The sequence below is a fragment of the Sceloporus occidentalis genome, unplaced genomic scaffold, assembly GCF_023333645.1.
Source record: "Sceloporus occidentalis isolate IW3139 unplaced genomic scaffold, rSceOcc1.0.p SCAF_2, whole genome shotgun sequence".
Taxonomy (NCBI): Eukaryota; Metazoa; Chordata; class Lepidosauria; order Squamata; family Phrynosomatidae; genus Sceloporus; species Sceloporus occidentalis.
Window position 1 is genome coordinate 65,942,539 of NW_028316982.1, and position 26,387 is coordinate 65,968,925.

Consider the following 26,387-nt stretch of genomic DNA (forward strand, 5'->3'; position numbering starts at 1 on the left):
TCTGAATCCCTAGAGAGATACCTCTAGTCAATGCATTCAATAATGAACCAGTAACTCAAAGGGCTGAGTCAACAGAAGGCAGCTTTCTAATGTTTCTGAGTTCTTCTATGACATATGAGCTATCACTTTAACTGTCCCTAAGAACATGTGTGGCTAACCTCCATACACATAGGGGGCTTATGGCCAAATCCTCCTATGACTATGCATATAGCCTAGGAGAACTATCATTATCTTTTCCATTATTACATTTAAATTGTCAAATTCTTATATTCATATATTCTGGCTCAAAACAGACACTATTTTTACCTTACAAAATATATGTGTTACTGAGAAACAAATGAACATTAAATAACTTTCTATGGTGATTTGTGTTAAGGGACGTAAATAAAGAAAAAAAATATTGTTACAGCTGCAGTAATGTTGCCTGCCACAAACACAATCAGTCAATAAAAGCACTTTGGAAAGTTAAAAAGCCAAATGAATGAATAAGTCTTTCCTTAAATTCAATATTCCCTTGTATAAAATATTAGGGCTCCAGTTCAAATGGCTTTCTCCTGAGTATAGTATATACTTTTTCTGTTTTATCAGCAGTCTTGCTCTCTTACTGCTAGTAAATTCATTTATTTGCTCTAAATTGCACTGTGTTGCCAGTACTTTCCAGCACATAGTAACTCCATAATACATCCTTTATCAACCCTAAAGTTTTTGCTCGTTAGGTCATTGATTTCTCCTTCAAGTTTAAAATGCATGTTGCCTAACACTGCCCTTATGAGTTGTAGGAGTGGACCCATACTAGCTGAACTGAGTGCATCCTCTGTTTTGATATGATGAAGCCAATGTGTGGTTAAATAATTCTAACATGACCTTGCAACCACTATAGTTTCCATTAGAAATGAATTTTTCCTATTACATAAAAGCATAGAAACTATTGTGGGATTATACATCTAACCATTCTCCCTTATGAGATACCAGAGGTGTGCACAAAGAATTATATTTGAGCAGGAGAAAGTCACAATAAAGCAAAAATAGGACCTCACCATGCTTTAAGAAGCAAGATTGGTATCCATAGAACTCAAGGTGTTCAGTGCTCAAGAGAAGGAGATCAAAATACATACTGGTGCTAAGAATTGTGTGGTGTGTCTTCAATAAGGAGCAAGTGGTGAGATATTTTAATTTAATTTAATTTGTTTTAAGCAGAGTATACCTCACTTTTGGTGCTGAAGAGGCTGGACATTATCCTGTCTATTCCCACCAGAACCAGAGTTTGGACCATGCGTTGTCTGGTCTCTTTGCTGAGGTGGCCGTGGGAGGCCATTTGGTTTGGCCTATGTAGACAGGCACCTTGTAATTTGAACAGAGAGCAAAGTTAGAATGTCTGTGTATGGCTCTTCAAGTTGCCTGCTGACCTATGCAACTCCATGAATTTTATAGGATTAGGCAAGGAAACTCAGAGCTGTTTTGCAATTGCCTTCCTTTGAAATATAACCCCCATACTAAGCACACATGAATTAGCCAAAACCTGAACAAGAAGTTATATCACATCCCTTCTGGTTCCATAAAAATGTACGCTGGCCAGGTGATCATGAAAAAAAATCCTCCACCACAGATGCAATTGCCCATCTCTGTTGTAAGTTGTCCACCTTAACACACCTCTTCCACAACTATACATCTAAATGATAGTTAGGACCATGGCTTCTTTGATTGAGTTTGTCCATCTGAAATGTGCTCTTTTCCTACTGCCTTCTACTAAGCTAAGCATTATTGGAAATTATCATATGGAGGAGCAAAGCGTATTGCTCCTGTCATTAACCTGTGGTATTTGCACAGGTTTCCATTAATGACCAAATGACAGGTCCATTACTCTTTATTGATAGAACGCACTAAGTGTGAGAGGTGTGATAATCTTCTCATTCGCATGAATATCACAAATTAAGGACAGGAGCAATCAGCTTTCCTCCCATCTGGTAATCTCCATTGTTTTTTCTAGTGAATCATGTCTTATGATATGGTCAAAGTATGATAGCCTCTGTTCAGTAATCTTGGCTTCTGGGGAGAGTTCAGGTTTGTTGCAAACATTAAAAGGAAAAAGACCATAAAACTGCCAGACAGAACAGAAGCAATAAAACCAACACAGATTGTTTGGTTGGGGGGGGGGGGGGGGATACTGAAGCTATGCCAAAGCACTGTTGTTGTGGGACTGGGAGAAGCTCATTAATGAAAATATGCTAAGCTGGTGTATACATATGCTATATGTGTGGATGCAAGAGGGGAATTCCCTCTCTCATTTAATGTATGTGCCAATTTAGGATCTAATACTTTGTGCATCCAATCTTTCAGGCTTTCAGGCACCACAAAAACTTTCTTGCTTTTATGTACACATTCTCTGCCAATTAGTAATTATAGTTGTAATTATCTGACCAAGCAAAAATGTTACCACTAATCATTGTGAAATCATTCCATACATGTAACCATCAATCCAAAATGTTGTTACAGTGATAGATCTTTCTTCAATTTCTTATCACTTTCCATGGATTGTGCATTTTCTTTGTGTTACAAGGAGATAATTTGAATAACTTTGCCTGAAATTGCAGTTATAATTGCAATTATAAGCTTTCTCAGCCCTTTAGCATCTCCATTACTAATCTGTTTTTCTACTTCCTCTCCCCCCGCCCCCAATTATTGAGGTTATTATTGTGGTAGTGGTTTTTAAATGTTTTCAAACAGTAATATTGGAGACCATTAAAAAAAAAAAGCCATGACAACTTTGTGGTAAAAAAGTGGGGCAGGAATCTTTAAATGGATAAACAAAACAAATGCAGAATAGAGTTAGTTATTATTGTCCCCTTCTCTTTTATCTAGTTGCTTTTAAAGTAGCAGAAATGAGCTCTGAATTCCATAAGTACTCCCCTGAGCTCCCATGGCCTACTTCAGAAGAATATATATATATATATATATATATATATATATGGCTTCTTTAAATTGGAAAACTTTTTTCAGCATCTTAGTTTTATTCAAAATGGATAAGCGTCATATGCAGACAACATTATGCTTGAAAATAAGGATATGAGTCCAAATATATGTAAACCTTTGTCTTCCTCATAATATCACATTTTTAGCATGCAGTAGAGAAGAGACTACACATCCTAAGGTCTCCCAGCCTACATAATGCCTTTTCTTTTTTTATGCTCCAGCCATTCTGATTTGGGAAGACCATAATTTCACGTTGCATGTCTATATGACTGTTTATTTAGTTGTGAACTGATTGATTGGGAAATAAGTGCTTTTCTCACTGGCGATGTAAATAATGAAACTTTATTAGTGATATATGTGACACACTTAACAATGCTAATTTTTCCAAACAGCTCTGTCTAATTCTCTTGGCTCTTCTGGCAGGCTATAAACAATGGAGGTTTGTGGGGAAGTCTCTAATTTGATGGCTTTAAAATTAAAAACAACAACGGGAAAAGAGACGACCAATTTAGAAGTATCTACAGAGTGCCACCTAGTGGAGAAGCAAAGATTCAACTAGGAGAAGCAAAGCCATGAGCACTGGTTTCTTTGGATATGCCTTTGCTTGTTTTCATATTAAAAAGGAGGTTTTTGTAATGTCACAGAAATCTAATCATCACCCATGCAATTAAAACTACTGGCCAGTTATCTGATAATGTGAGACATTAAGATATTCACAATAATGGATAACACTGAACTCTTGGCTTTCTCTGGACAGAAAGCCGGATGTCTGAAGGACTTATGTGTTCATGTCTGCCAAATACTTATATTTATTACTATTAACAGTTAAAATCATCTACACTTGTCTTGTATGAGCTCACATGAAGGATTGGGACACTGTTCTATAAAAAAACCTGATTCTTCTGTACACCTGTATGATAAAAAATTATCGACAGAATAGACTGAGGTGGGCAACTTGGGACCAACTTGGACTACAAATTCCATAATTCTTCACTTTTTGCAAGACTAGCTAGAGCTAATGGGAGATACAGCACCATCTGGAAGGTTATAAATTGCCCATTAAGGGAATGGTTAAACAGAATGAATAAATGGTCAGGTTAAACAGTGTGATGATTAGAATTTACAATCTTCATTGACCAAAGCATGAACACTGGAACAATATTTATTCAAGTAAAAGTAAAAGTTCAATTACAAGACAGTGATCATTGTCTTGATTTGTGCTGTTAACTTTGACACATATTAGAAATTTGGGACCATCAAGATATTATATTGTAGCTCCCTTCTTCCCTCACCACTTGTTATGCTGGTGAAGGTGTAACATCTGAAGGAGTCCACTCCTGATTCAAATGATGAGCCTACATCCATTTTTGTGCCAATAGTTGTTAGCAGTTTCATGGGACCTTCTCCTCATCCTTTCTGCAGCCTTCTAAGCCATGAAAAAAAAACAGGTCTGGAAGACTTTTCATGCCTCCTGAACACAGTTTGGGGGCACATTAGTATGTACAGTGGGTGGAGGAATTTCCTCATCCTAGTCACAACCCTGTTGGAATTGGGTTATGTTATGGTTGAATGCAATTGCTATGATCACTAATATTTGTTCTCTTGTCCTTTCATTGACTTTGGTTTGGATGAAAGCATTATTTCTTAATGGCTTCAGGCAGATTAATTTATAACTTTTTGGTATGATATAATCCTTACATATAGAATGTACAATCTCAGCATGACATAGGAAGACAATTGATCAAAATATTCTAGCACATAAAGGTTATCAAACCTATAGTATATATAGAAGGCTTGTAAAGTCATCTTCTCTCTAATGTGGCAAATCATTTTTTGGTTTTTCTGAAAACCTCAGCAGCTGGCAGGAGAACAAAGTCATTGGTTCCAGAAGAGAGAGTCCTAGGCACTGCTTTAATTTGGAAATGATATTACTGTTGCTTATTTTGATTTGCATCACTTTGATTTCTATTATGATTCATTTTTTCCCAGTGGTATTTTTGCCGTTCATGCTGTTTATGGGACCCTTGGGCAAAAAGCAACATAGACTTGAACATCGGCATTACATTGCACAAGGTAAGGTAGTTCAGATTAAAGGCTCAGTCACATGTATATTCAATCACATGTATGATTGTCAGAAGCAATCATTTGAATTGAATGCCACATACTGCTAGGTAAGTGTGCATAACTGGAGTGCGTAAGAGACATGCAAGGTGCTGGGTATCACTCTTTTGTGCACACATAAACTCACACATACACAAAGGCATACATATCTCTCTCTCACACACACACACACACACACACACACACACACATACACACAATGTGTTTGTTTTTTTATTATATCTGCCTGCAGGAGATACTGAATAATGTTATCAGCTGCAAAAGTGTACACTGTTTGAAGATGTTGTCATGGGAGTCCCTTTTTTCTGCCTCCTATGACACAGCCACATAATGGCCATGGGGGGGGGGGTGAGGGGCAGCTGAGGATCTTTGTTAGTTATGGCCTGATTTCCAGCACACAACAATGATGCCATCCTCTGGGCAGTTCGTCGTGATGTCTGCATTGTCATTGGCATAGACAATGGTGATCTTTCACTTCCCCCAAGCCCATGCTGGGGAAATTAGTGCTAGTGAGTGAGGATTGTTATCACTGTATTACTAGGTCTTCATTCAGATTATATGGATGAATGGATACATGTTCTGACTAGACATGGCTGAAAAGGATTTTGTTACCTTGGTCAATAGCATGTCTTAGTCAAATTGGAATAAATGGCTCACATTAATACAGAGATTGCTAAAAGAGGAATTTTACTGAACACACATAGAAACCAAGATACAAACAATAATTGCATTCTGGGAATGGTAAATAGTATGGCATAGTTTCATAAATAACAAACCATACATGCAAAATATAAACATGCATCTAAAACAGGTAAAGTTGCTTTTGTTCTTGGTTTAACTGCCCTTGAGTCAATCTCGACCCATGGCAACCCTGCTGATGAGACATCTCCAAGACCCTCTGTCCTCCACTGCTCTGCTCAACTCCTGCAAACTCATATTTGTGATCTGTTTAATAGAATCTATCTAGCTTGCATGCAACCTTCCTCTCTTTCTACTTCCATCTACCTTTCCTAGCATTACTGTTTTTTTTCCCCAGTGATTCATGCCTTCTCATGATGCGTCCAAAGTATGACAACCTGAGTTTTGTCATCTTGGTTTTTCAGGAGATTTCTGGCTTGATCTGCTCCGGGACCCATTTGTTGTTCTTTTTGGCTGTCCATGGAATTCTTAGCACTCTTCTTCTGCACCACATTTCAAATGAGTTGATTTTCCTCCTATCCCCCTTCTTAACTGGCTTGCTCTCACATCCATACATGGCAATAGGGAATACAATTGTTTGTATGATTTCTAACTTTTGTGCTCAGTTGTATATCCTTGTATTTTAGGATCTTCTCTAGTTCTTTCATAGCTGTCCTTCCCATTATTAATCTTTTTCTGATCTCCTGGCTGCAGTCTCTATCTCTATCAATCTTTGATCCCATGTATGAGAATTTTTTAAATATTTCTGTTCCTTCATTGTCTAATTCAAATTTATGTAGTTCTCTGAGGTCATTATTTTTGTTTTCTTTATGTTCAACAATAGATCTGCCTTTGAACTTTCTTCCTTGATCGTTCTTAGTAGTTGTTTCAGGTCTTTGAGGTTTTCTGCTAGTATTACGATGTCATCAGTGTATCTCAGATTATTAATATTCCTTCCTCCTATTTTCACTCCTCCTTCTTCTGTGTCCAAGCCTGCCTTTCTTACAATATGTTCTGCATATAAGTTGAACATGTAGGGTAAGATACAGCCTTGGCTGACTCCTTTGCCAACTGGGAACCATTCTGTTTCTCCATGTTCTGTTCTGACAGTAGCCTCTTGTCCTGAGTACAGATTCCTCATCAAGACTATCAGATATGTTGGCACCCCCATGTCTTTAAGGGTGTTCCATAGCCTTTCATGATCAAAGGATTTTCTATTGTCTATAAAGCACATGTTGATTTTCTTTTGGAACTTCCTGGTGTGTTCTATTATCCATCATATGTTTGTAATGTGGTCCCCAATGCCTCTTCCTTTCCTGAACCCTGCTTGGATCTTTGGATTTCTCTCTCCATGTATGTTTGGAGTCTATGGTCCGATACAGACCGCCAGGATGTGATGTCCTGGTGGCAATAGTAGGGCTCAGGAGCGTGCACCAACCACACGCTCCCAAGCCCTACTAAGTGCAGGCAGCACCATTTTTAAGTGGCACCACTCACACGGGAGCCATATGGATGATGTGTGGGTGTCTGAGTGCCAACACGTCTTTGACAGGAAGGGTTGTCATAAGGGCGGGGACACAACCCTTATGACGCTGCAAAAAAGAAGCCACTCTAAGTGGTTTCTTTTTTACTGCAGAGCTGCACCGCGCAGTTTGGGTGCTGCAGTGAAGCTGCGCAGTACAAAGGGTTGGCGTTTCCCTGCTGGTCTGTACTGCACCTATGTTGTAGAATTTTGAACATAATTTTGCTTGCATGGGATATTAGTGCTATGGTTCTATAGTTGCTGCAATCTTTTGTGTCTGCTTTTTTGTGGATGGGGATGTATACTGATCATTTCCAGTCTGTTGGCCATCATTTTGTTTTCCATATCTGTTGACATATGTTAGTTAGCACTATAGTTGACACTGTCATTGAGGATTGCAGCAGCTCAGTTAGAATATCATGTGTTCCTGTTGACTTGTTTTTGCCATTTCTCTTATTGCAGCTTCTACCTCATTTTTTTAGAATTTGGGGTTCATCTTCATATGGCTCTTCATTCCATGTGCCCTTAATTCTGTCATCTCTTTTATACAGCTCTTCTATGCATTGCATCCATCATCTTTTTATTCCTTCCTGGTGTTGAATTGTCTTATTTTTATTGTCATAGAGTGTCCCAGTCCTTGGTTTGAACTTTCCTTTGATTTCACTGATTTTATGGAATAGGTCTCTCGTTCTTCCCTTTTTGTTGTTGTCTTCTTTTCTCTACATTTGTCATTGTAGTAATTTCCCTTATCTTTGCGCACTAAACATTGTACTGTTGCATTCATGGTTCTTAGATTGTTCCTATCTCCTTTTTGTTTTGCTTCACATCTTTCCTTTATTGCTTGTAACATTTTATATGTCATCCATGGTTTCTTCTTTTTGCCCATTGAAAGTCTGAATTCTTCTTTTATTATGTCTTTGGCTTCAGACCAAAGCTCTTCTAGTTCTCGGTCAATTATACTTAGTAGTGCAAATCTGTTCCTTACATTGACAATGAATTCGGTGGAGATATTGTTTAGATCATATTTTGGAATGGTGACTGGTTTTGTTTTCTTCTTCAGTTTTACTCTTATTTTTTGATATGTGTAATTTGTGATCTGTACCACAATCGGAGCCTGGTCTTGTCTTGGTCACTAGTATGGAGTTTCACCATCTTTTGCTTCCAATTATATAATCTATTTGGTTTTTGTGTTGGCCATCTGGTGATGTTCATGTGTATAACCTTCTTTCTGGTTGGATGAAAAATGTGTTAGCAATGAATAGGTTGTTGGCTTCACAAAAATCTATCAGATGCTCACATGCTTCATTTCTTATGCCTAATCAAAATCCACCTACTGTTTTTGAATCCTCTTTCCTTCCACCTTTGGCTTTCAAATCTCCAATAATCAGCTTGACATCCTGTGCTGGTGTGTTGTCAGTTTCTTCCTGTAATCCTTCATAGAATCTATCAATTTTGTCTTGTTCTGTATCTGTGGTTGGTTGCTTTAGGATGGAGAAATTCTGATCGCAATGAATAACCACAAGGTGGAAAGGGTTTGAAATTAAGCAAAGTGAAGCTTTAAGAGTTGATAAAAGAAGGGGGAGATGAGAGAAAGAAGGAGGTTGAGGATAAAAACAATGTAAAACTTTCCCTAATATATATACAGTGGGCCCTTGTTATAAGCTGGGGTTTGGTTCCAAGATCCCCCATGGATAACAAAATCCATGTATGTTCAAGTCCCATTAAATATAATGACATAGCAAAATGGTGTCCCTCATAAAAAAAGGAAAATCAAGGTTTGATATTTGAAATTTATACTTTTTTGGAACATTTTCAAACCGTGGATGCTTGAATCGGTGTATAAGAAATCCATGTATAAGAAGGGCCAACTGTACACACACACCAGAGAAAGAGGGCGTAAATTTGAGGAGACCTGCAGTGTTCAAAGAAAATACTCCCTGAAAGAAATATTTTAACAATGACAAGACTTAACTCTCCTTGGTTCCACTGTAACTTTTTGAAGAGAAACTGGAGAATTTTGACAATCCAGGCTAGGAGGACAAGGTTTTAAAAAGGAGTGCAAGCTCACAAAGGTGAGAATAAGTTTAACAAGATACTCCTACCAATATCCCAGATTCTGAGGAGTTTGAATAAGTAATTTCAGCCCAAATGAAGCAAGGCCTGGGATAGCATGATTTCAGCAAAAGAGGAACAAAGCTAAGCCAATGATTAGCCAGAAGCTTTTGGTTGATACTGGAAGTTGTGTGTAACCACAGAACAAATTGCTTTTGAAAATGTGTTCATTTTAAAGGACCCCAGATGGGAAAATAAGCATAATGGGGGTTCTCTAAAACAAAATGATTTCTAAATCAAAGGTTGTGTATCTGGACATCCTAGAAACATTACCAAGTACTTTCTTTACCAAAGGTAGTAATGTTGGAGACAAGCACCCACTCAAGAAAGACATCAGAATAACAGTAAACTGATCACCCTAGCTCCAAATATGACATTTCATATCAGTGGCATTTACTGTTTATGATGCATTCTTTGACACCTGCAGGATGAGCTGCTGGGGAAGAAAGCCTGGGAATATTTGTTTGCATCCCAATAGTTTTAATTACTAATCTCAGCAAATTTGGTGATGGTGAATATAGGAGCTCAGAATGGTTGCTAGCAACAGAGGTCTGAAACACACTGCAGAAATATTCCAAATTCTCACAAAAGTACCATTCCCAGAATTGCCTAGCACTGAGTCTCAAAATGGATTATTTCTACAGTGTGTTTTGGAGCAGAATAGGCACAGAAGCCTTTTCAGCTACTGCCACATCCTCAGCCAGACAGTAAAAAAATGTTTGATTTTACAGCAAACACATGTACGTATTGGTAGGGATGTTGTACAAATAAGGCCATCTCATACCTACCAGTTGTGTCAGAATATAGCAATGACACTCCTTGCTTGGATTACCCCTCAGCCCTCATTCCAACAAGACCATATGGGAAACTAGGTGGGGCTAGCCAGCAATGGATATGTCTTGGCATAGCTAGTGATGATAATCTTCAGACAGTGTCCCATCCACCTCTTCTGACATGGTCATGCAGTGGCCAGCAGGAAGGCATGAAATGGAGTGTAAGCTAAGTGAGGATCATTTCATGATTATGTAGATCTTGGAGGATGGCATCCTCATGATGTGGTGTCCATTAGAACATAGCTGGTTACAATCATCAGGTGGCCTTGCCTTCTGCAAGTCACTTTGTGGTCATGTTAACAGAGCCGAAAAGAAGTGAGTCTGTCCCTGGTGGTGGAAGGAATAGTCCTTGAAGACTGGGTGTGTTGATGATAAAGGGTTCAGAAGGATTTTCCGCATCACAGTTTCCTGATTCTCAAGAAGCCCCCCAATTCTTTGAATACACTTTTCATTCATCACGGACACGCACATACTCCACAGGGTCTTCCCCCAAATCTTGTTGAAGATAGGATGGTCCAGTCCCATATTTTAACAACCTGTCTTCAATAACTTCAGGAGGCTTTGTCAAAAAAGCCTTTCTGAAATCAAATATATTCCATCCACAGTGATATTCTGATCTTGTAACACTGTTGAGAGAGGAGGGAGAGAGGCAAGGAGAATGAAAGAAAGTGACAGACTGACAGATAGGCAGACAGACAGAGGGAATATAAGTCTGACATGACTTCTTTTTCAATAATGCATGATGGTCCTTAATAATCATACCATTGTTTTTTAAGTGCTCACAGACTGACTATTGAATGAGCTGTTCTAGCATTTTTTCTGCTTTTGATTCCAAGCACCCTGGCTGGAGTTGTCAGTAGTTTATTACCCTGTGTCTGCAATGTGGTGGTATGGGACCGGCTGCTGCCCACCTTTTGTTTGTGAATCCTGATTATTGTACTTGTGAAATACACCAATGTCTCTCACATCTCCCAACACAGAAACAGAAAAAAAAAAGAGAACAGGTAAAAATGTATGACCTTTCAGAAAAAGCTAATATTTCTATCTCCCCTTTTCCCCTCATTTTCTCCTACTCCATTCTTTTATATATCAGCTTTTGAATGTGGGAAATAAATTTACAAATTTCATAAAATAAAATAAACCATAGTCTGCTGCATCAGAACAAAGACCTTATCTAATCTATTATCCAAATAATCATAATGAACAACCACATTCCTATGATATGATTTTGTGCTTTTGGAAAGGTTTTGGAAAAAACAATACTAAAGAGTTTTTTTGGCAAAAAAATGGTTTGTATAAAACCACTGTATCTTTCACTAGTTTTGTACAAAAACCTTTAGACTTTTCACCAAATCCATATATATATATATATATATATATATATATATGAGACATTCCACAAAAGAATCGTAAAATGTAAATAATCGTATAAACATGTGCAAAAACTTTTGTAGTCTCACGGGGGGTACTCTCTCTCTCTCTCTCTCTCTCCCTCTTTGTTGTTGTTCTAATATATGAGGAAGAAATAATAATAATAATAACAATAATGGTAATAATTTTCCCGCCTCTCCCGATGGATCGAAGCAGGATTACAACCGTAAAATCACCTTACAATGACACTAATATCTAAGATGCATATTATAAAAACAGTACATCGACTAAAAATTACATCATAGCAATAAAAACAATAAAAACATCATCTCAAGTAAAGTGAACATTATTACAAAGCCGGTTTTATCTGCCCAGTTTACCAGCACAGAAGATGAAATGGGTTTTCATTGTTTGTGTTTTAAGATCACCTTTAAATCGTATGAACATGTTGATATGTTGCAGAGATGAAAGCCAGAAAGTAGTTGCACTACTCAGTTCAAATAGTCTCTGACACTTATCTTTAACTTTATCTTTGTAAACGTCTATATCAGCTCTAGTAGTCATGGAATGAGAGAAGGTGAGAATCAGCCAATAGTAAAAGCACTCAAATTCAATTTAACAATAAATAAGAACATTAGCAAATGCAGCTGAACATGCCTTTTATGTTAGCCGCTTTGCCTGTCACAGCAAAACTTATAGTTTTTAAAATTTCCATTGAAAAAATTACTTTGTTGGACTACAAATTCCAGAGTCCCCTAATGAGCAAATCCAGCAAAATTACAGGAGTTTCATACTTCTGGTTTGTAGAGTTTCATGTTTCTATTTTATATACACAATTGAGGATTAAAAGGAAGGAGGGAGGAGAGAGAAAGGTGGCAAAGGGGTACTAAAAAAGTTTTTTAAAAAAATTATAATAATAAAATAATAACAAGAATAGTTCTAGGATTGGGTTTTCTCTGGATAAAGTTAAGAAATGATACAGTCTCTTTTCAAGAGCTTCACACCTATGTCAATCCATTTTTTGGGGGGGAAAAAATCCCAAATGATATCATTGGCATTTAGTGGTTCAACTACTTTCAACATTTTGCAGGTCATAGAAGTCACATAGAAGAGGTCCATGTTAGGCTGTATATACTTAGAAAATCATAATTTTGTGTGTGTATTTGGGAGTCCACCAAAGCATTTGGCTCACTGATAACAGTTCAGACTAGTTTTCCAGGCTGATTGACATGTCACCACCCAACTTTGATTTTAGACAGGAAGAGACTGTATTACTGACATTTATTTTAAAAGCCTCCCATTTTCAATTATATCTGTCCTTTCAGGCCTAACAGGAACACAGAAACAATGGATTGCTATCATTGCCTTTCTAGACCAATGAAATTCTATTGCTAGCTGGAAAGTGCCTTCTAAAGGAATTTGAGGCCTGCTGGGTACTTGTTAATTATTAAGTTGCTAATCAGTCCCACGACCTCACCTTATTTCTTTCGGAGGCAATTTGCATGTCATTTAGTTTAATTTCTAAAGAAATCGTGTGATACTTCCTGCATTTATATGTCAAAGAGAGAAATTATTCACACACAAAAATTTAAACAATAAATCATCCAATTATCCTTTGTAGTGTTGTAACTTTACTTTCTAAAAAATATAAAAAGAAAGAGAAGACACATTCTATTCTCTACACACAGAATACTTTGCAACCACCCACATATGGAATATCAGTAACAAGATATCTGCTTTAGTTAGTATTACTTTCTATGTAAGTTCTGTTCTTCCAAACTCGGCTAGGTATGCAGTTTGTCGGAAATACCAGGATAAAGGAGTCTTGTATTTCATAAAACATGGCTGGAATTTACAGTCACAATTACAAATGCATAACCTACAGTTAAGCATTTATAACTGATTTGTATTCATGATCCTTACATATTCTATAGTGTAAGGAACTGCTGTTGTTAATTGCCTTTGTGCTGACTTCGACTTATGGCGACCCTGTGAATAAGACATCTCCAAGATCCCCTAGTTTATACTGCTCTGCTCAGGTCCTGCAGATCCCATTGTGACCTCCTTGATTGATTGTAGCCATCTAGCATGTGGTCTTTCCCTCTATTGCCTTCTTTTCCTAGGATCATAAAAAATCTATCAGTCTTGACTTACTGGTCAGCAGCCACTGCGACTGATGAGGTCTGTGCTTCTAATGATCAGAATGCACAAGACAAACATTTCCGTTCCTCTCCCACATGTGATCTCCAGTGTGAGAAGTAATTGTGACAGACTGAGGTGGAAACTTTGGTCTCTTACATCCTGATTGATAGGAGAACAGACACCAGTCAATTGCAAAAGCTTCTGCCCAATAACTCAAGACTGGGTTGGTCAATCTGAGAGACAGACACTACTTAGGTAAGCAACTAAGGCAGCCATGTAAGTAAGGCATGCAGGTTTCCAGCCCATACTTTTATTGGTAAATTATGTATAACTTTAAATAGAGACAGTGTTAAGAGGAAGTGCAACATCATAAAGATTTTAGAAATTTTATTATGTCTCCGTCAGACCTAAGTTACTCTTTATGCACACAGGCACACACGCAGCTGGCTACCCTCTTCCCATTATGACAACAAGGACTGGGCATGAATCAGATGGGCCATGGGTCTAGGAGTTGCAAACTGGGAGTCCAGACCAAAGAACCACCAGGATCAGAAGGCACAACTAGAGACAAAGAGCAGTCATTTACAGTGTAGATGTTAGATAATCTGTCTCTCACACATTGAGACCTTGTCTAAACATGAAATGTTGGAAACTGGCTGATAGTTCTCCAATACAATGGGATCCAGGGAGGGCTTTTCAGTAGTGGTCTTACAGCTGCCTCTTTTTGGCATGCTGGAACTCTGCCTTATTTTATTAAGACATTAATAACTAGAATCTAACACACATGGGGTGGCTCTTACATCTGTAAAGGCCCGCATAGATAGACCAAAATAAAGTTTCTTCAGATCACTTTGGTGGTATGCTATTTAAATGATGTATGTGTCCTAAGAGGCCAGATGCCACGCCAACGTCACGCTCCAGTCTAAGGATGGGAGCGCAGCTTTGGCACAGCTTCTGGCCTCTTAGGACACATGCATCATTTAAACAGGATACCTCCAAGGTGACCTGAAGCAGCTTTATTTTGGCCTGTCTGTTCGGGCCCTAAGACTCCATATCCTTGAGTGGGAAAAAATGAAAAGTTTCCATTAATGCTGAACAACAGAAGCCAAAGTTATATTCACTGGAAATATATGAATTATAGCATTCAAGTCAGAGTGAATCTGAGCAATTTTACTCGTAAAATACAAGGCAAGTTGTTCGCTTTAGGCTGTCGAATGGTCTAGATTCTCTTCTCATGGGCCCATGTGTTCAAGACGACATGACATATCTCTGCTGGCCTGGTCTTTTCAGAAGCAATGGTGGCATAGTCAATATTATTATTCCCTCCTATATATTAGGGAAATTTAATTTGTGGAAAACTGCATAAAACTGCTGTTTTTTCCAGTTTACACATACTTTACTTTATTTTATGTTACATTACCATTACATTATATTTTATTTTATTCTGGGAGAAGGGCAAGCTGCACACAAAAATTAATGTGAAAAAATTTGTGGGGTGTTCTGCACACTGAATTTTACAAAGCATGGCTGGAGATTGCAGATTCTACAGACTGATACCGAAACTAAGTGGAGCAAACTCCTCACTGAATACATGCAAGATTGACATGGATTGGAAACAGACTGATTTGTGCATCGTGACTGGCAAAGTGGCTTGAATATAAATTTACTGCCCTCAGGAAACTGCCAAAGGAATAAATACAACTGACTTTCATTGCAGCTGAATAAACACATATGAGATTTGGTTTAGCTTGTAATCCACATAGAAATTCTATGGCATAGCATTGGCTGCTCTAACATTATTGTGACTTATATTGGGTTTTTGTTTTGTTTTTTCTAGAAGCAAACTTGGCATTTTGCTCAGTCATAGATTATTCCTTGAATGAACTTGACCTGAAGCATTTACGCATTCCATATCACAGTTCCCAATCTTTCTAGACACATCGGATCATTTCTTTTGCTTCTGTAGATGGACTCAGTTTATAGATGCAAGCTAAGAGTACCAGTTACTCATATATTTTTTCCCAAAAGAGCTACAAAAAAATATCCAGATATGCAATGAGTTAGTAAAATTATCTATTCTGAATTAACTGGTTTACTTAAAATCATTTGGTTAATAAACATGGATATGAGACCTGACATGTCAACGTGGAGGTTACATCTTCTTAATTACTCCAATGTGCCTGGTAAATATTTCATAAGGTGCAGTAATAAAATATTGATTCTAGTTTTGCAATTAATCCATATTGTGATGATCTCTTCTCCCTGTTTTCAATAATTTAGCTCAACCAGTCAGTGGTCCTTTTCTTTCTTCAGGGAGAAGGAGAAATACATTTAAAAAAACAGAATGCTTGCTTCTACAACCAGTTTTAATTCATTCAATTACACATCATAGCACTAATTTGGGATGATTTTTCATCATTTATTTCCCAAAATATTTGGAAGGAAATGTTCATGTCTTCTGATTTTTAAGAGCTCTGTCCAGCAAGAATTAGTATGATTTACTTTTGAAACATAAATAATAATAAATAAAACTTTTATTTCTATACCGCTTTTCCATCAGATCCAAGAGGTTTTACAAATATCTCAAAAAATATACAAGGCTATCCATCACAGTATAACCCAGTATAATCCTAAATACACATTCAGAATCAATAAAAGATAAACCAACATACAACCAACAAGCATAAAATCTGTCTGTCACTCAATCTATCAGTCGAATCCTAAAATAGACTTCCATCAGGGAATGGCATTCTACAAAGGATCGGGGGGATATGCCAACCAAAATAGATGGGTCTTCAAAGCCTTCTTGAAGGCATCCAAGGTGGAGCTTAGCCGGATTTCGTCTGGAAGTTTATTCCAGAGCATCGGAGCTGTTGAAGTAAATGTCTTTTGGTGAGTTGTTGTCAACCTCACTCTAGGGCACTCCAACAAATGTTTCCCTGTTGTTCTGAGAGTAAAGGGCGGATTGTATGGGGAGAGGTGCTCCCTCAATTAACTTGGGCCCAAGCCATATAGGGCTTTATAGGTAATAATCAACACTTTGTATTGAGCATTCTAAACTATGTATCTTCAAAGAAGTGATGATGATGCCAACCGCACTGGTAATATTTGTGTTTATATCAACAAAGTGGATATCTATGTTTAAATCCACAGAGTGGATTTGTATATCTGCAATATATGGCTGGAGTAAATAGAAAGCTAATATTCCACTTATAAGTGCTGACACTAAGCTGGTTGGCTCTGGTTGAAAGGGGATAAAATAGGTCAAATTCAGAAAGGAGGTGTGTGGGTGGATGTGTGTTGGAAGAGGGACACATCTCTGCCCTAGTATCTCTCAGTATGCTAGTGTAAAGCTCAATGAGCACAGGTTTACTCTTGGTGGTGTTTTCACTAGCAGTAGGCATCACATGTATTTACAAAAAAATATAATTTGACAAGGTGTCAGAATCTGTGTCCCTCAAAGTTTCTGCCATGCTTATTTGTCAGTTAGGCTTTGTGCTCTGCCTATTTGGTTTCATGTTACTGGATGCTGGGTTATGTCATGCTGGTAGAAAGGAATTATTATCTGTCCTGTGGATGGCTAGTAAGCAGATAAGAAGGGGAGGTAATAGCACCGGGAACTGACAAGGTGAACCTGGTAGGAAAAAAAAACAGGGTGGTATGAGAATGGAAATATTTGGCTTTTCTGATGAATGGGGTTTGAGTGTGCAAAAATGTTTGAACTGCTTTGTGCTTTTATTAACTGAATTGCTTCAGTTCTAACAACTGAATACTGTGAACTGCTTTGGCTTCTGAATAAAACTTGTTGTTTTTATACTGAAGTTTTGGATTTCTGAACTAAAATCTGCCAGTACGTGACTTAAGAAAACCATCAGTTTCTGATACCACATTGAAAGTGGATTGTGTCAGCCTTTTCACTCAGCAATAGTCTGGATCATATCTCACTGTCAGAGGTTGAAAAAGATACTTTTGGAAACTACATATTCCAAATTCTCCCATGATACCTCAGCTAGAATACCCCCAACAGTGGGCATGTTTGTTTTAGAGAGGAGGACTATTTTTAAAGTAGCTTTTCTAAGCTCTGCTTTCTCTGCTGATGACACAGCTCATATGATTGCCCACTCATGAGCTGCCTTGATTGTAAACTTCTAGGACTAACATCCTAGTTCACTAATTGTAACCAGCCAAACAAGATGCTGTGACTTTCCTGAATGTTTCTTGTTGTTTAATAATACTTTTAGAAACAAAACAAAACAACTTGCTGCTTGAAATTTGAATTGAGAACAATGAGGGCCTCAATAAGTCAGAAATGATCTGAAGGCACAAAACAAGAGCAACAAAATTTTGCCTAAAATTAAGGATGTTAGGGATAGGAATAAGTATTTTGCAGTGGCAAGATAGGGGAAGAAAGGTTCATTTTCAATTTAACCGGAGGAAAATAACATTGACATTCATATACTGAACAATGATTGTACTCAATACCCATTGCTTGCCAAACCAATAGTATCTTTCTGTATATGAAGGTAACTAATAAAGGAGCACTGATTTGAATCATTGACCTCAGCTCTTCTGACAAATGGCTAAGCAGATTGCACCTTAATACCAATTGCAGACCAATGACACATACATATATGTGCTAATTGTATTGTAATAACAATGAAATGTCAATTAATATATTAACACCCTTCAGTATGATTGGTCAAGGCTGAATGATCATTTTGGCTGTGTAAAAGTCTATGAAGATTACATGTCAGTTATCCTGAGTCTCTCATTTGTTTCTGTTCCAACATTTTGCAGGTGACTCGAGCAGTGAAGATAGTCTTCCAGGGCATTCTCAGAAACAATATGTGAGCAGACACTTTCAACTGCTATATATTCACATAGTGAATTAGGGCATTTCTACAGCTGAATGAAAGCCTTCATCCAAATTCATACATTCACATTCTGCAGACCACAACTGCTATCATCCTTTGGGTACAATGGTGTTGACACAAAGCAGTTTAGGGATAAAAAAAGCAAATGAAAGAGATTAAATTAAATCTTCAAGAAAATTGCAAGGTAGCTGTAAATAAACTGGGGGTAAATAAACACCTTACTCATTCACTCTAGCTTTATTTTGGGCTTATCTGTACCTGGACAGTTGAACATATGTTAAGTTTGCACTTCTCCTCACACTGCACAGTGCCACCTTTCATCTATACATCTAGCCCAGTCATTTGTAAAGTAGAAAATGGCGCACATGGCTTGGGTCCAGAATATTTAAGGGAACACCTTCTTCCGTACTGCCCATTCTGCACATTAAGGTCATCAAATAAGAACCTACTTCAGCCAAAAAGAGCGAGGCTAACATCTGTCACTCAAAGGGCCTTCTCTGCTGCTGCACCAAAGTTGTGGAATGACCTGCCAGAAGAGATCCACCATATCTTCACTCTTACAGCCATCAAAAAGGCTCCTAAAATGGATCTCTTCCAGCAGGCCTTCCCAACCTAGTTAATAAATTCTAGCTTCCTCCCTCTGTGCATGTTTACGAATATGATCTCAATTTTGTGATGCAGGTCTCTCTGCCTGCCAAATTGTTTTTAATTTTAACCTAATGCTGTATAGCATTTTATCGTTTTTAAACTTTGATTGTTTAATTGTAGTTTTAATATTGGGAAGGGGGTTGGGAAGGGGGTTGGGAAGGGATCAATTAGTATTTCATTGCATTTCTAATGCATTCTTACTGTTGTAACCCACCCAGATTCCTAGTGATTGGGTGGGTTATAAATAAATCATTTATTATTATTATTATTATTATTATTATTATTAAGCCTTCACATGAAGCCAAAACCTTCATTCTTGAGGTTTACATGGAAGCCTACATGTACTCAGCACTATGTGTTGAGGTGTCTTCCTTGCACATGGCTGCACTGGAGGCGACATGAAGTGCTGTGTGCAACTCTGAGAATGGGACTATATGGTCTAAGTAAGGTTTTTGCTTTTTTTTTTTTTTTTTTTTGACCACTCACAAGAGTTATACTTTTATACCATCTTCTATTCAGGTTTGGCAGTCAGTTATTGCTGTAATGGGTGTTTCATAACTTTGGTACTTCAGATTACCTCCATTTGCATTTCATATTGCAAGCATTTCCTGGGTCTAGGATTGTATAAGTAAAGAATCATTGGGAAAATTAGTAACACCTAATAGGATAATTGAAGCATCAGGGAGAAATTTCTTACCTTTTCATTTTGAAAAACCAAACAGATGAGCCAATTAACAGCAAACCCAAATTAATATTGTTAAGATACATATATTGATTTAGCATGCTGTGCCTTCAGGGCCTATTCTAGGTTTCTTGTGATTGCCTTAGCTGGAGGTGATTTATTATATGATTTCTTGTAAGGTGAAAACAAATGTAGCTAGCAATCACCTTCACAAGACAAAAAATCCTGGTAAATCCAATCTTTGTGTTGTTTTAAACAACAGTTCTATTAATTTATTTATTTTTTAAAAGTCCAATTAATTTAAATTTCAGATGACATTGCATGCCAACGTCCTCTTAACCTAGCTTTCAACAAATATAAAACCAGTTTGAAAATAATATAACCAGTCTAAATAGTATAATATGATTTATATTGGAAGAAAACTGCACTTCTCTCCTTCTGTACCTGGTGTGGCTTCACTAATCTGTGACTAGATCAGTCCTGCCCTAAAGAAGCCATGAGGACCAAGTACCATGTGTGCAGAAGAGAAAATAATAAGTAACCATTATAAACCTATTTTATAAATACATTATTTTAATAGAACATTATTATTTTAGTCCTGATTAAAGTTGTCCTGAGATACTTGACTGATAAACAATATGCTGAAAATGTTCTACATGAATAATGAAATAAAAACACAAATACTTTTTTTCAGATCAAACCAGCCAAACAAGCACAGAAAGTAGACTACTTAACACACAATTCAATACCAGCACACATACACACACAAAAGCATCAACAAATAAAATTGTGATAGTAAAAAAGAGGTCACAATCAGCGTACTGGAAAAGAAAAGAGTGAAGTGAAGTAGTTCAGATACTTCAAGAATAACCAACATATATGATCACATTTCATAGCTTCTTGTAGATGACAACCATTTCATGAATAAACTACTTCAAATAATAAATAGAACCTGTGTGCAATTTGAGTAAATATATTAAGTATTCAAACATATGTGGCAACAACTTATTTAAAATATCACACATGAAAACATATTAACATAATTTATTAATATATGTTAATAAATTTTCACACAGATCCATTTATTATGGATTAGACTTAATAATGGTTCCCACAGGGCTTGTCCTCACAGGCTTAAAGATACAGCTCCACCCCATTTCAGAACTCACCTATGCAGACAATGCATGTAGCTGAAATGGAAGGAAACCAGACCCAAACTGCACTCTAGAGCTTGACACCATTACAAAATAAATACTTCATTCTCCTGTTCAAGTTGGGAAGAGGTAACTACTGCATTGGCATATAGATTGTGTGCTAGTGGACAGTCAAAGGGAAGGTCCAGTGGGCATTGGTGCCACTGCTGGCCATATTTTTTTTTGTCACCGACCTGTGAATCGATTGCACAAGTTCATGAGTGGTGAGTGGCACCATTGCCTCATGAAGCAAATTGACAGCAAGCACATGAGATTACCAACAATAAAATGAAATCAATAAAAATATTAAAAAACTGGTCTGTCCAACAGGGGGCCATGAGGGGAGGGTAAAAAGGGGGTATGTACAGGGGACATCATGGATGGACAGGCATGTGCTGTGCCAATGTGTCACTGGTCACACCAATATACTGTATGGGCAGTTGATTAATGTGCAATCAAGAAAATGGTCACATGGGCCATCAAATGGTCTGCTGGCTATGTGGGACAGGGGAAGCAAGGGTAGTGTGTCCATGCACTCATGTGCATACATTTGCAGGGAAACAGAAGAAAAATGGTGCAGCACAGCTTGTAGCCATGATTGCTTCATTATGGTGTGTTCATCCACACAGCAGGAGGGATGGTGCAGACTGTGCGCTGCTTGTCAGCCTACGGTGGGAGTCAATTGTGTAGTCAGCAAGTTCTCCTCATGAATTGGGAAACCCCAGGAGTGACCAGCTTTTCTCCTCCATCTGCTTTTAGCCTCACGGTTTGCGAGTGAGTGAGTGAGACACACAGAGAGAATTTTCTTGTGATAGGCTTGGGAAAGAGCCGATATACTTTCAAAACTGGGAAACTGTTTTGCTTATTCTGAGGAAATCTGAATTGGGCTAAACTGTAGATGTCTTCTCCATACTCTCCGAAACTTTAGATTCCACCCCATACTTTTTCATTCTTGTGCCTTGCTTTCTCTCCACATAAACTTTAGCTCTGACAACACTGAAACAAAGCATAGGATGAAGGGCACCTCAGTTTTCAGGTGAGTGGAATCCTAGAAAATGTAGTTTTTTCCAGTGTCCCTAATGCATACAAAAAGTGATGGTGGAAGGAGGGGAAGATTTCATTCTTTTCCTCCTTTCCACCTTATGTGGGCTTGGAACCAATGCATCAACAAACAGCCAGGCAGGTAAGAATAGATAGCTGCAGAGTTTATAAGGGCAAAAGGCTGAATACTTATGGAGAAGGAAAGTCAAAAGCAAACAATTCATGGGAAAGGAAAAGGCTTTTTGATTATTTCTACATGATAGTTTAGGGATAAGAGTAGACTTCTTCTCTAGTTTAGATTAAAATCTGAGTCAGGTGTGAATTTGAAGGAGCACAATCTTCACCTTTCACTGCAAGTGTGGATTATGTTTCCCGAAGTTTTGTATGGTGTAGTGGTTTGAGCACTGGACTATGACTCTGGAGATCAGCATTTGACTCCCCACTCAGCCAAGAAAACACACTGGGTGAACCTTGGTAAAGTCACATCCTCTCAGCCTCAGAAAACCTTGTGATAGGTTTACCTTAAGGGTGTCATAAGTTATAAACAACTTGAAGACACACAACAACAATAACAGCAGCAACAACAAGATTTGTATCATGATACAAGGAATTATAAAAGAATTGTGACATTTAAACTCAACTGTGTGCACCAGCAAGCATTGCTGATTTATGCCTCCACATGGGGGAATCTTTGAATCTGAATTATTTTGCCTAGATACAGGTTTTTTTCACATTGAGCAGGCACTCAATATCTGTAGGTGTCATCTCTCAGGGCAAAGATTTGTTTCCTGAAGTAGTTTGGGTGCAAATAAGATTATTATCACGCATTTCTGCTGAACTCACATTGAGAAAATAAAAGAAGAAAGTGAGCGTGTTCATGAACTCATGCAACAGTACCTATACCAAATCAGATTATGTGCATCTGCTCACATTATTATAACCCCATCTTTTCATATTGTTATTACCTTCAAATGAAGCAATAGGTACCAATTTAAAGGAGGCCAAACTACCTACATCTGATAACATTTCAGTTCTTTGTCTTATTCTGTTCTATTTCTCTCTTACACACAGGCACAAGTATATGTTCTTGTATAATTGCTTCAAATCCTCTTAATGAATGTGAAGCTTTAATATAGCACTATAATTACTCTGATGTAAATGTCTAAAAACATAGCTAGCCTGTCTTTTACAGAGTTTAAATGCATCCAGAGCTTTTATTTCTTGACTAAATCTTCAGCTTGTCTAAGGAAAAATCTTTTAAAATAGCTAGCAGGAAGAAAAGGTCAATGCTATTCTTATGATCTTGTCTGCAAAGTAATATTATGAAAATAATTGCATTTCTAGCTAATCAAAGCTGTGTTTAGTAGAACTAAGGCTGTAAGCATAAGATATATTCAGCAAGTAATCAGGTATCCAAGTCTTCATGTTTGATGAAAATGGATCAGTTGTCTTACTCTGTGACAACTGGTATGTAAAGGGATCTTGTAGCACCATTGAGACTCACTGAAAGAAAGAAGATGGTAGTACAAGCTTTTGTACAGTCAAGTCTACTTCCTCAAAGGCATGGGGACCCCGTTCATCTGTCTCCATGTCTCTGAGGAATCTATGAAAGCTTATAATAAGTAAGTAAGTAAGTAAGTAAGTAAGTAAGTAAATAAATAAATAAATAAATATTTTATTTATATTTTCCTGCCTCTCCCAGGGCACAGACAATAAAATGCATACAAACACACCAGTAAAATATAGTACAATAATTTTTCCATTAAAAGCTAATCCATCATCTGTGGCAATAACAGTAAGATTATATTATGGTCAAGAAGTGGAGCAATACCTCCTATATAAGGTCAGGTGGGTAAGCTCACTGGAAGAGATCCGTTTTAAGTGCCCTTTTAAATGCCTCCAAGGAGATAGTAAGGTGAATCTCTTCCGGGAGACTATTCCACAGTTTCGGAGTGGCTACTGTGAAGGCTCGTTGGGAAGTCGATACAAGTCTAGTTGATTCTTCCCAGTTGTTCTGAGAGGACGGGGTGGATTTTGTAGGAAGAGGCGTTCCCACAAGTAACTTGGGCCCAAGCCATGTAGGGCTTTAAAGGTAATAACCAACACCTTGTAGTGTGCCTGGAAGCTAATCGGCAGCCAGTGAAGAGACTTCAAAACAGGTGTTATGTGGTCTAACCTGGAGGAACCAGTGACCAATCTACCAGCTTCTTTCTTTCAGTTAGTCTCAAAGGTGCTACAAGCTTCCTTTGCATACCAATTTTCCAGACTAACATGATGATGGGCCCAAACAGACAAGCCAAAATAAAGCTGCTTCGGATCACTTAGGACTGGAGCATGGCTTTCCTGCAGCTTCCAGTCTCTTAGGACGCATACACCATTTAAACAGCATACCTCCAAAGTGACCCAAAGCAGGTTTTTTTGGCCTGTCTGTTAGGGTCCTAAATCCTTTAATTTTATGACAATAGGTATACATTGCAGGCAGTTGTAATACCTATTCATTTTCAAGATTCTGATGAGCAAAAGTCGAGTGTTTCTGCAAATTCAAAAGAGGTCAACATTCTCATCATCAAAGTTTCCAAAGCATGACATCTTCTTTTGTTTTTGTGGTTTCTCTGTGGCCTCCCCCAGCCACAAAATGGCTATGGGAGCATGTGCCAGCAGTGGACATTTCAACTGTGAATTTGTTTGAGGTAGGAAGGCAAAGGTACACTTGGCAGAACTTTCCATTACACCAAGACAATGTAGGATCATGCCCAATGCGTTTCTCTTCTGGTTCTTTTCAGAAATTCCAGCCAAGCAAGACATTATTTACCCCTCCCCTGTTTTGTTATGGGGGCACAAGGTTGAGAATCAACATTATGCTGCTGTTAAACACACTCAGCCCTCATTCCCTGTATCTGTTGAAGGTTCTGAAATCTGCAGGCTTCCCTGAAATTCTGATATCTGATTTATGTTTGTTTCTTTTTTAAGCTAGCCTCCTTTTACTCCATGTTTGTTGGCTTTCAGCACCTGATACAGATTGGCATGAAATGCCAGCTTCCAGCCAGTTTGGAGGCATGGCGTATGCACGATTTACATCCTCATGACACTCAGAAGGTGCTCTCAAGGCATGGCTTTTAGATGCTACATGTCCCTGGAGTGTCTTAAAGCCGTGGCAGAGTGGGAAAAGCCAACTTTTTGCCAGTGCAAAATGGAATGGCATTTTGCTGCTTCATTTTGGGGTGGCAAAAAGATGGAATGGGGCCACAATGCGCCATTGTCATGTTCACAATCAGGCATTCTCAGGGGCAGCTTCAAGCTGGCCCTTTGTGGTGGTCTGTTCTGCCCCTAAGTATGTTAGTTACTCCAAATGATGGTATTTTCCATCATAAAGGGTTGGGGAAACATTCCTTTACATAAAATGTGGTAAGCTGACAAGCCTTGCTTTTTATTCTTTTCAGTATTGTTTTACTAAAATTAAATGGAAATTGTTGCTGTGTTTATATTCTCAAATTTTAAAATACTGTGTAAAAGAGTAGGAGAATAGTTGGTGATAAACATTGTTTTTCTTTTGCCTGCTGGCACATGAAATGGTGTAAGCTTTGGCTCAAAACCATAATTTCACATTATTCTTTTCCATCTGTGTCTAATTGTTTATTACACAGAGATTAAAGTCTATGATATGCTACTCAGCAGTTTGCCTTCCTGTTGTTTGCACTCTGACAGTTTAAGACAAATAGTAGAGATAATGTGATCTTAGATATTAATTACTATGGAAATCCTTCATATGTGTTTCTATGTGTGTGAGTGTGTCTGCTCCATGGATCAGCATCTCATTGTTTACAGCTTTCTTTCTTTCTTTCTTTCTTTCTTTCTTTCTTTCTTCTTTGAGCAGTACTGTCTTCCATTGTGTTATTTTATTCTATTTTGCCAAAAAATCTCTTCTGTTTCTTAATAGATGAAGGATAGAGCTCTGACACTTTTAAAACCATGTCAGGCTTTAAACAGAGTTATGTTTCTTACTAACATGTAGGGTGTATGTGTGTCAATGAATATACTTCTCCCGACCCATTGGTCTTGGGAGAAGGCTTTGCTGGCCTCTCATTGGAGAGACCAGAAATTTAAAGAAAAGCAGCGCACTCTGATTGACCATTAGACAGGGAGGGGGGGAGCTAAGCCTATTTAAAGCTCACCTGCCCTTAACTCCCTGTCAGTTGAAAA